The sequence below is a fragment of the Xiphias gladius genome, chromosome 4, assembly GCF_016859285.1.
Source record: "Xiphias gladius isolate SHS-SW01 ecotype Sanya breed wild chromosome 4, ASM1685928v1, whole genome shotgun sequence".
Lineage (NCBI taxonomy): Eukaryota > Metazoa > Chordata > Actinopteri > Istiophoriformes > Xiphiidae > Xiphias > Xiphias gladius.
In genome coordinates, this window is record NC_053403.1 from 14,204,154 (window position 1) to 14,215,017 (window position 10,864).

Sequence of the window (10,864 nt, forward strand, 5' to 3'; positions counted from 1 at the left end):
TAATCACCGCTTTCAGCAGAACCAAGGGCAGAAAAGGCTGCCTAGGCCTTGCCTGTGAAAACAAATTGCAACATCAAAGTTTTTTGGCTTCCAGGCCATCCTCTAACCTCTGCCACATGCTCGAACAATTTGAACAATGTGCCAGGGTCTTTGTTCTCAAATTTGGGCAAAGCACCAACTTTCAGCGAAACCAGTATAAAAAACCACTAGATTTACTTCTTCTTCCAGTGGTCAACAATGACTTATGTGCTTTCCCCTCCTTTATCAATTCCAATTGCTCTACTTTTACTCTCTCCCTTGCCAGTAATGCCTCAACCCTCATCCCTCGACTGAAATTGTAGTCTCTCTTTCTCTATTTTTGCCTTTTCCATCTTTGGCTGCTTTTACCATTCAAATGACAAAGTCCCACCAAAAAGCTCTGAAACAGCTGGAGCCAATGGAGCCTGAATTACCTCCAAAAGCTTGGCAGATACAGCCAACCCTTCAACAATATCCCTTAGCTCTGCTTTTTTTGGTACCTTTTCAGTTTTTGACTAGCCCAAATGTACTGGCAAATCAGCTAAATCTGCCTTTGTAAACCAAGTTAAAGTATTCATAGAGAGCATTTTTAAAAATTCAGAGACCATTCAGAGAATTACTATACTCAGTATACATGTTTTACGAAGTCAAATGGACCGAAAACCTAGAGTTAAGTCCTTAAAGTACATCCAAAAGAAAAGTCTGAGTAACAAAATACACGACAGGGAGACTGAGTGAACTGCCTCCATCAACTGCCAAACTGAAACTGATAAACTGCACCCTAGTCTATATTGTGCGTACTGATGGTGGGTACTTATGCACTTACAATCTGTCTGTACTGAGGATGACAAACCGTCCAAGCCAATACTTTGGGGTGCCCCCGAGCCAAATTCTACAAACTGCTTGGACAAAACACAAAAACAACAACTGGCAATGAAAATAAATTGTCCTTGTGACATAGCTGCTGCTACAACCTGTCTGGGGGACACAATGAATACTGCAGCTACAATCATCCCCACAGCCATATACTGCATTACCCACAATCATTGTTCTTATTAGATACATACCTTATATGCAACTTAACACAATAGAGAACATAACAGTCCCAATCCCTACCTGTTTAACTCAAAGTAAACTTACATGCGTCCTGAACAAAGGAGAAACTAAACACAACCAAAGAAAATAACTTTAAGTCGGGTGCCTGCAAGGCACCAGCCCTAAAGGGGGCTCATAAAGAATCCCGAGCAGGTGAGATCCATCCCTCAGTGAGTTGGGAGCAGCCAAGGAATCAGGGAGGATCTGAAAGATGGAAGCAGACGCAGGCCATGAACTATGAAAAGAAAAACCCATGACTTACATTCACATGTGCAGTATTAAAGACACATAGCCAGTTTACATAATGTCTGTTTTCTTTAATCTACAGAAAAGAAGAGGTCCTGGAGAGCTGAGAAGTCTGTTGATGCTAGTTTTGTTTGTTTAACACTTAATTGAATGAGTTGATTTAATTCATTCAACTCATCATTTCAAGTCAAAGGACCTCAAGTTAGAACAACTCATGTTAATAAGTTCTAAAGTCATCTGAAAATTAAGACTTGACATTCTAAATTGAATTAACCTTAAATTAACAAAATGTACATATTATGTGAATGAGAAAAGATAAGTTGATTCCGCTAAAATCTTGAATGATGTTTTGCAGGGAATACTAACATTTAAAATGAGTGCTCACAGGCAACAACAAAAGGTTTCTTACTGTGTCACAACCCTGAGCTCTATCACGGCTTACAAAAGCTTAGTTTGAGGCGAGAAAAACACCAGCCTGGGAGTGGCCAAACTGAGAGAATAATTTGCACTTTAATTTGCGCTTAAAGCAACGTTATGCAACTATTTTACCTTAAAATGACAGCTTCAAAATCATTTTGATGGTATTAGGGAGAATGAGGCCTCTTTCATTCCCCCTCCGCGCTCCTAATGCCCGTTCTTGCACTATGTAACTTGGGTTGAGCAGGTACGGACATCATGGCAGAGGCAAAGAGACTAGCTCCAAGCATCTCAATTTAGCACACAACTGCTGTGGGATGGGTGACTTGACATGAGTGGAAAGCCTGATTGCTGGTTTGTACCGAGATGATAATTTCGTGTTTGCTGCCTGAGCAACTGATAGGATTTTTTTTCTTTACATGAGTGCTGAGCTTCTGGGGGGGTACGCTGCGTCCAGTACCCTTAACTGCTCAGACTCAGAGCCCAACTGAATTTAATGCAACAGCATCCTGTAATTACCTCTTGTGGCTGCAGACACTGCTGTTGCAGGCAGCTCAGCAAAAGTTATATAGTCTTGCTTTGATTTGGACATAGACTACTCTAAATACACTATTCAAGACACCCAGATAGAAGACTGCGTGGGTTAGCTCAGTAAAACCAAGTAAATTTCAGACTTAGAGTTTTTTTGCCACATCTACGTGAGCTAAAAATTTGTATTTATGCTTATACAACACCAAAAATGTAAACTAGATTAGACATGCGGCTGCTGAAGAACCATGACATACTGCTCCACCTCTGAAACATTTGCTGTGAACACTGAACCCACATTGAACTTCTACAAGACAATCCAGATGAATACTGTGGAAATTTGATGTCCATACATATTTTTGATTTTCTCTTTAAAAGCTGTTTTAGAAAACTGCTGTTGCTAATGCAACTGCCGCAGTGTTATCAAAGCTGCCACAAATAACACTATCACTTTACTCATGAATGAATGAAACATTTCATCCAAACCTACTGTGTCATGTTTTAATGAGTTTTTTACAACAGAAGGAAAGGTTTTTAGGAGGGTCTGGCCCTCCCTAACCCTAACCCTTTGAAAATGTTCCTTCCAAATATATGCTTCCTGTTGTGTGGAAAACATAGTGAGATATAACCAAATGAAGTATAGGTTATTTTTGAGAATAATGAAGGATTTTTAAGTCATTAAAACTGACCTATATATAAGTGAAAAGGTGTTTGAATGGAACATTGCCAACAAACCCTCTTAAAGTCCTTTCCTTCTTTTACAAAGTCATCATGATGAGTAATGATAATACATCCTTAGTATTGTTACTGTAACAGTAGTATTAGTGCTACTTATTAATGAATAAGTTGCTCCGTTTAAACTTCTTTTGTTGGTTCAACCAACCAACATTCACCTCTTGTTGTAGCCATTCATTCAACAGACCAATATTAGTGACTACTTTATATTTTGCTGTATTTGATTTGCCAAGGATAAGCAGCTCCATACTTTCATTGCAGTGCACTTAATCGGGACCGATAATGACTGAAGTCAGCTTCTGCTTTTGATGGGTTCAAATGTGTAACAAGCTGCTTGTGCTTGCTAGTTAATTTTGTTGAAGCTCTGGAGCCTGGAGAGCACACTAGTCTTTGTCAACCCTAACCCTCTGACCATGTCCCATCCAAATATATGGTTTCTATTGTTCATTCTGCGATGTTGTGATATAACAAGACACTATATCAACAAGCTATTAAACACTGAATTTCAGCCATTTTTCAGCTGTTTATAATTCAGTATATTTAGACACGACCAAATAATTGTGATATTAATTAGAAACAATAATTTTTCACGTCTTCCAAAGTCTGTGACGTGTGTACTAGTGCAAAAAAACAAAAAAAACAAAAAACAATTTAAATGGAACATTGCCACAGACCCTCTTACTCTTTCCTTCTTCTACAAAGTCATTATGACAAGTTCACCACAAAAGAGAAAAAACAATATGGACAAAAATAAATCTCAAGTTAGTTTTTTTTGGCCAAAATGACTTTGGTTCTTACAAGCACTTTAAGTGCTGCAGCTAAAATGATTTTAGTACTCCTGCGTTAAATGCTGTGGAAGCCACTAGTATATCTACTCTGATTAGATTATCTTTTAATATTGTTTATACATTTTGTATAATAATAATTTTTTATAATATCAGCAGCCACATATTGCGTTTCTTCTTTTTAAATAATATCAGTACTGCTACTACCAATTTAATAATACTGCTACTCTTAGTAGTAGTACTATTGCTACTTATTAATGAATTAAATGTTGTTTCTAGCCTCTTTTGGTTGATTTATAACAACTTTACCCGTGTTGAACTCTATATTTTATTATATAACAAAAGGAAAGAAATCTTTTAGAGGGTCTACCCTCTCTAACCCCAAACCCTTTGACAATGTTCCTATTCTTTCCTATTGCTCAGTGATGTAGTTTCTTTATAGCTTCTTGCAGTTTTCTTTCTATTGCTCATCAGTTAACATACTGAGTTATAACCAAATGGAAAAGAATTCATCAATAATGATTATGGAGGATTTTTTTTCTCTACTTTTAAGACATTAAATTCTGATCTTTGAAAAACAGCTGAAAGGAATTTAAATGGAAAGTCCCCTACAGACCCTCTTAAAGCTCTCTGCTTCTGCAAAGTCAAAACGTTAGAAAACAGATTACTGAGACAAACCTTAAACATTTTTACTGATCAAAAGTATCTAGTCAAATGAAATTGTTTCAAAACTATGTCTGCCAACATGTTGACGTTCCAACCCATGAGTACTCAGTAGTCATTACTACATTATTACATGAGTACTCAGTAGTCATGGGTCAGACCACACCCATCTTCGGAATCCGGCCTTCACTTCATGACTCCATCTTAAACAGTTGCGACGCATCAGGGTGACAGACAGACAGACATATAAACCCCTGCCAAGTACTCAAAACCACCTCTGTGGCAGAAGGTGTCTCCAAGATCACACCTTGCCATGATGACACAGACACACACACACACACACACACACACACACACACACACACACACACACACACACTAACTCACAAGGTGAAAACAATAACAGCAATGCTGTCGTGGCTGGTAAAAAAAAACACAAAGTTTTACTTCATCTATGAGCTGTTAGTCTTTTTATCACGCCTAATGCCGACACAGCTTTTCCTACTGTTAAAATTCACTACTCTTTTACTTTCTATAACTTTTCTATAACTTTTGCAGGTCTTACAATCTTTACCAGATTAGTTATTAAGATTATTAATATTTTTCGCAGGTTCTCTTTGCTGTTTAGTACGTACTGCTGTTTCTTCTGCAACCACCACAGTATTACTAAAGCTGCTATAAATAATACTATTTCTGATACTAATTAATGAACTAAATGTTCCATTCAATTTTTTTTTCTGTTGTGTCGAAACAAGTTAACGGGTGCTGAACACTTTAGAGTATAATAGGTCTTTAGGAGGGTCTAACCCTCCCTAACCCAAACCCTCTGACAATATTCCATCCAAATTAATGCTTCCTACTATTCAAATTGCACTGTTAAGACTTAAGAACTGTTAGATTCTTAGATGTTAAATAATTAATTAATTATTAATAATTAATTATTATTATTATTATTATTATTATTATTATACTATTTATTCACAATGTACTTGTGAACACATGAAAGATTTTCCAGGGACAACACAGCTAACTAGTTTTATCCTCAAGAGCTCATGAGATATGAAAGTGAGATGAGATAGGAGCCCTCCTGACATCTAGTGGCTGGAGTCATTGTAACATGCTATCGTATAACACCCTCTAATAAATATATTAACTTATTCATCATATAATATATTGACTTTATTAATTTAAAAATCCATTTAATGGAACACCGGACATTAATCAAAGGAGAAAGATATATTAAGATATCTGCTGTCATTATACTGACATATGAACTGTAGGAAAAACCCGTTGAAATGGAATATTGTCACATGACCCTCCTAAAGCCTTTTACCTCTGTCTTGAAGTTATGACAGCTTGGTCTCAATAGCTATAATAATCAAAAATATAAAGAGTTCAAATACTCAATACTTAGCCAAATAATACTGTATGTTCTAGTTTAATTGAGGTTTATAAACTTCAAATGACTCACCATTCCTTTTTTTTGGAAAATTCATTTTTTAGATATATTAAATAAGTTTATCAAAGCAACTGTTCTGTCTTAGTATGTAGACAAATATTTTGTCTACATACTAAGATGGAATAAGCTTCTCTACATACAGAGTTTATTTTGTTGTGATTTTTTGTAGAAGTTTTTGTTTTTTATTTTGAGAAAACTGTAGAAAGAAATGTAAGTTTGAAGGAAAAATGTTGGAAAAAGACTCCGTGTGAATACTTACCTTTACTTTTTTCTTTAAACTTTTTAAGCAATATTTGCTATAGATAATATTAAATTCCTGAAGGGTATGCATCGCATGTCTACACACTAAGAAGGAATACTTATCTACAAACTAGGAAGAAAAAAAATACTTAAAACTTACCTACATAAAACAAACAGACAAAACTTAACTACAAACTAATAAGAAATGAAGGAGTTAAAACTTATCTACACACTAAGAAGGAATAAAATACTTAAAACTTATCTACATAACACAAACAGCTAAAAATGATCTAAACACTAAAAAGGAATAAATTTTTTTTTGTTTTTTTTTGTTTTTTTTTGAAGAAGGAAAAGAAAGTAGAAAGCTGAAAGGAAGTTTTGGAGAGTGAATGCATTGTTGTGTGTGTGTGTGTGTGTGTGTGTGTGTGCGCTCTGCATCTGGCCTTTTTCCTGCAGGAGGCAGGAAACAAAAAGGGTTAAAACTTATCTACAAACTAAGAAGAAATAAAATACTTAAAACTTATCTACAAACTAAGAAGAAATGAAAGAGTTAAAACTTATCTACACACTCAGAAGGAATAAAAGAGTTAAAACTTATCTACATAACAAAAACAGTTAAAACTTATATACAAACTAAGAAGAAATAAAATACTTAAAACTTATCTACACACTAAAAAGGAATACATTTTTTTTTTTTTTTTTTGAAGAAGAAGGAAATTAAAGTAGAAACCTGAAAGGAAGTTTTGGAGAGTGAATGCATTGTTGTGTGTGTGTGTGTGTGTGTGTGTGTGTGTGTGTGTGTGTGTGTGTGTGCGTGTGTGTGCGCGCTCTGCATCTGGCCTTTTTCCTGCAGCAGGCAGGAAACAAAAAGGGTTAAAACTTATCTACAAAATAAGAAGAAATAAAATACTTAAAACTTATCTACATAACAAAAACAGTTAAAACTTATCTACAAACTAAGAAGGAATAAAAGAGTTAAAACTTATAAACTGAGAGGAAATGAAAGATTTTTTTTTTTTTTTTTTGAAGAGGAAATGAAAATAGAAAGCTGAAAGGAAGATTTGGAGAGTGAATGCATTGTTGTGTGTGTGTGTGTGTGTGTGTGTGTGTGTGTGTGTGTGTGTGTGTGCGTGTGTCTGTGTTTGTGTAGGTGCGCTGTGCATCTGGCCTTTTTCCTGCAGGAGGCTCACATCTCCGGATTGTATGGAGAATCAGTCATCCACGCCATGTACATCTCCACGACTGCATTAAAGTCAGAGGGTGAGAGACCATTGGGCTCGGGGGTGAAGGGACCAGGCCAGAGGGGGATGGACAAGGCATCATCATGCTGAAGGTAATCCACAGGCTGCAGGAGGTCTCCGGGCTGGATCTCTCCTCCTGATCTTTCCTGAAGAATTTAGAGAGACAGAGAGCGAAGGAGAAGAAAGGTCAAACTGGTTCATGCAGTAGAGTGGGAGGAATGCGTGTCGTGACCACTGAGCTAGGACAGAACGGCTCTGACCAACAGAAAAAAGGGAGGCAGGTGAAAACCAACACTCGTGCACACATTCTGAGTACTCACCTCCGGGCGGACACCTTCCAGCCTGGCCTGTGGGGCAGAGGTGGAGGGCTGGGGGCTGGGGCTCCGGTCTGGCAGGACAGCAGCATTCTCACGGAGTCTTCTCTCAGGAGGCTCCACAAAGGCGCTGGAGCCGCTCTCCGGCTCCCTCCGTCTCTTCCTGCCTTCAGCCGCCTTTTGGACAGAAAGTGAGAAAACAAAAGGACCCGGTCAAACTGCCGCTGTAACATCAGTGAATTCAATCTGCGTTTCCTGTCTAAGCGAATGGATCCTTGCATTTCATCCAAAATGGTTTCTGTTGCTGACCTGGGTATTACGCCGCTCTGCTTTACTATAAAACGGTATTGTTAATGTGTGAACACTGGTTATTATTATTACCAATTATTACAGGAATACTATGACTCTATAATATATGCTTGCAGAGAGTGAAAGTTAAGTGGATTATCTTAATGCATTACACATTCTTTAAATTAAATTATTTTACACAATGTTTGAATCACAATCACAAGTAAGAGTGCGCTAAAGAAATAAAAAAGACTGAATAGGCAGCTAATGTTTCATGTTGAATTTAGCACATGAACACAGCAGCAGGACCTCAGTCTGGTCTGATTAAAATTTGCTGAGTACAGAAGAAGTAAAAACTCTGACTTTCAATTATCTGTAGTTATTCTCCTAGAAGAAGTGGGAGCCATGGCAGCACATCCCATGATAACCTAGTGAATTACTTAGTGCTACTTTGTGGACATTCAAGAGCTGCAGGGTTTCCCACAGTGTTTTATGGAGGCGGCGGGCCACATCATCAACCAAAGACCCCACCGTATCATAAAAATTCGATGAGGTGTCAGAATCAGGGTGGTTTAGCACCTCGGCCAAACGGTCACCGGCTACAGCCCGCTCCGCAAAGCCCCCGCTCACGGCAATAGTGAGGGAAACCGGACACGTAACACTCCAGCACACACCTCTACACTTCCATCTATAATCGTGTGGTGTAAAGCGCGGCCCGAGGTGGAGCCAAACGCACAGTCAGCCGAACAATACATCATCATCCAGGCAGCGCATGAAGACCTGCAGGATGACTCACATTCAGTGCGTCAGTTGTCCGCAGTCCATACAACCAGAGAAACTGAAGACGGAGCTTGCTGCTGCTCCCAGCAGAGGGACAGAGGCCAACGTGAGGAATTAAAGGCAATCAGCCCTATTGTTATAATTATTAGTTTCATTATTAGTCTCATTACTATTATACATCTTTATGTTGTACCTGTACTGTGCTATGTTCTCTTTTCTCCCTCCTGCCCCACCCCCAACACCAATCTCTTAACCCAGCCGGTCAAGGCAGACGGCCAAACCACCGCGAGCCGGCTTTCGTTCAAGGTTTCCACTTGTTAAAAGGGAGTTTTTCCTTGCCGCCGTCGCCGAGTGCTTGCTCGCGGGGGAGTCGAAAGGAGCCCTGAGATAACCTCTGTCGTGACTTGGCGTTATATAAATAAAACGGAACTGAATTGTGTTGAAAAACTGCATCTCAACGACTTGGGGTGATGATGTGAGCGGCAGCCATGGCAACAATGGACAGGAGGAAGTTAAACCGACAGGATACGAGGGAAAGCAGCTGAATCTCCCGTGGGCAGATGTCTTGTCCAGTGTAATGCTTGGGCTATAGGGTGACATACTGGATGGTCCTTTACCGTCCTCCCCTGATTGCTGATGTTGAAAGTCTTACTTTTACATTATCTCTCTGCTGAACGGGCTGCAGGGCAGCGAGCTGAGTTACCCGTCTGGGGGGAGTTACCCCCCTGTCTTCAGGGGTGTAGACCTCCTGGCAGGAGCTGTTGGACTCTGTGTTCTCCCAGGACGGGACACAGAGACAATCTGCCTCCCACCATGTCCCCAGCAGAGGGTGCTTCATACTAATATCTAATCTTCGCACGACAAAGCCCCACAGATCAGCGGAGCCTGATCCAGAGGGACGGAGGTTTGAGGCACTGCCAGACTGGAACGTCCTACTATCTAATATCTCCACTGACTTCCACAGTAAAACTTTAGTTGATACCTGTCAAGCTAAATGCAAATGCCCTGTTTTATGTATATTAACAAAGGAAAGATCACCATTTTTCTTTGATGCTCAAAAAGGCCACTGATGCACCATAGGAATGTACTATACACAGGTAAAACAAGTCCATTGTCCATACAACGTATTTTCTTGAGGGTTATTTATCCTTGTCAAGAAAAGCAGAAAACAGAGGAAAGAAATCATGGCTCCTGCAGCCTCTCTTGCTCTGGTTTAAAATAAAAAAAAACAGCCCCTCCCAGGTGCATGCTGGTCCTATACCTGCCTACCTATCGAACAGTTGAGGTGCCTAAAGTGCTGCCCAGTCCTTACAAACCAAATCAATATCACACTAAATCAACGAAACCACTAGCAAAAGAAAAATAATAATTGTATCTTGTCTAAATAAAATAAATATTTAAAACAATCAAATACTCAAAACACATCATTAATAGCACAACACACTGATAAATAATTCCTACATCTTCATTACATAGTTACGTCAAAAATGCTAAAGTGACACAAATGACCTCAGCAAACCAACTGGATGATTACTTTTGCAATTTTGTTTCATATATTTCATTTTATTACTTTTTATAATTATTTACATTACATTATATAGTTCAAGAAAGCGTTACCAAGTCCAAAACAAGTGTAATTGTGTAATGCATTAGTGTAAATCTTGTGGAATTGATTATTAATAATAATTTTGTGTTTTTCACTGCTCATAATCTTTGTGTCCATGTTTCTTGGACTCATTTTTGGGAACAGCAGTAGATCTGCTGAGCAGGAATGCTCCTCTTCAAGAAATGCACTGTTCCACACTCACACAGACTAGATGTCATCAAAAAGAGAGTTTCAGTGTCTACACTTGTTGGGGTAACTTAAAATCTCTCTGACAAGGTGACGAGCTCAAGCTTTTCGGCCGGCTGCACACTGTAACTTGTCATGACGTATTTGTCCTCGCGTCACAAACATGACAGTAAACCACCACATGTGGCTGTGAGTGTTGATACTCTTTACATCCTACATGAACATTTTATAATATGTAGCCGGTGTAATCACTGAGGTTATGG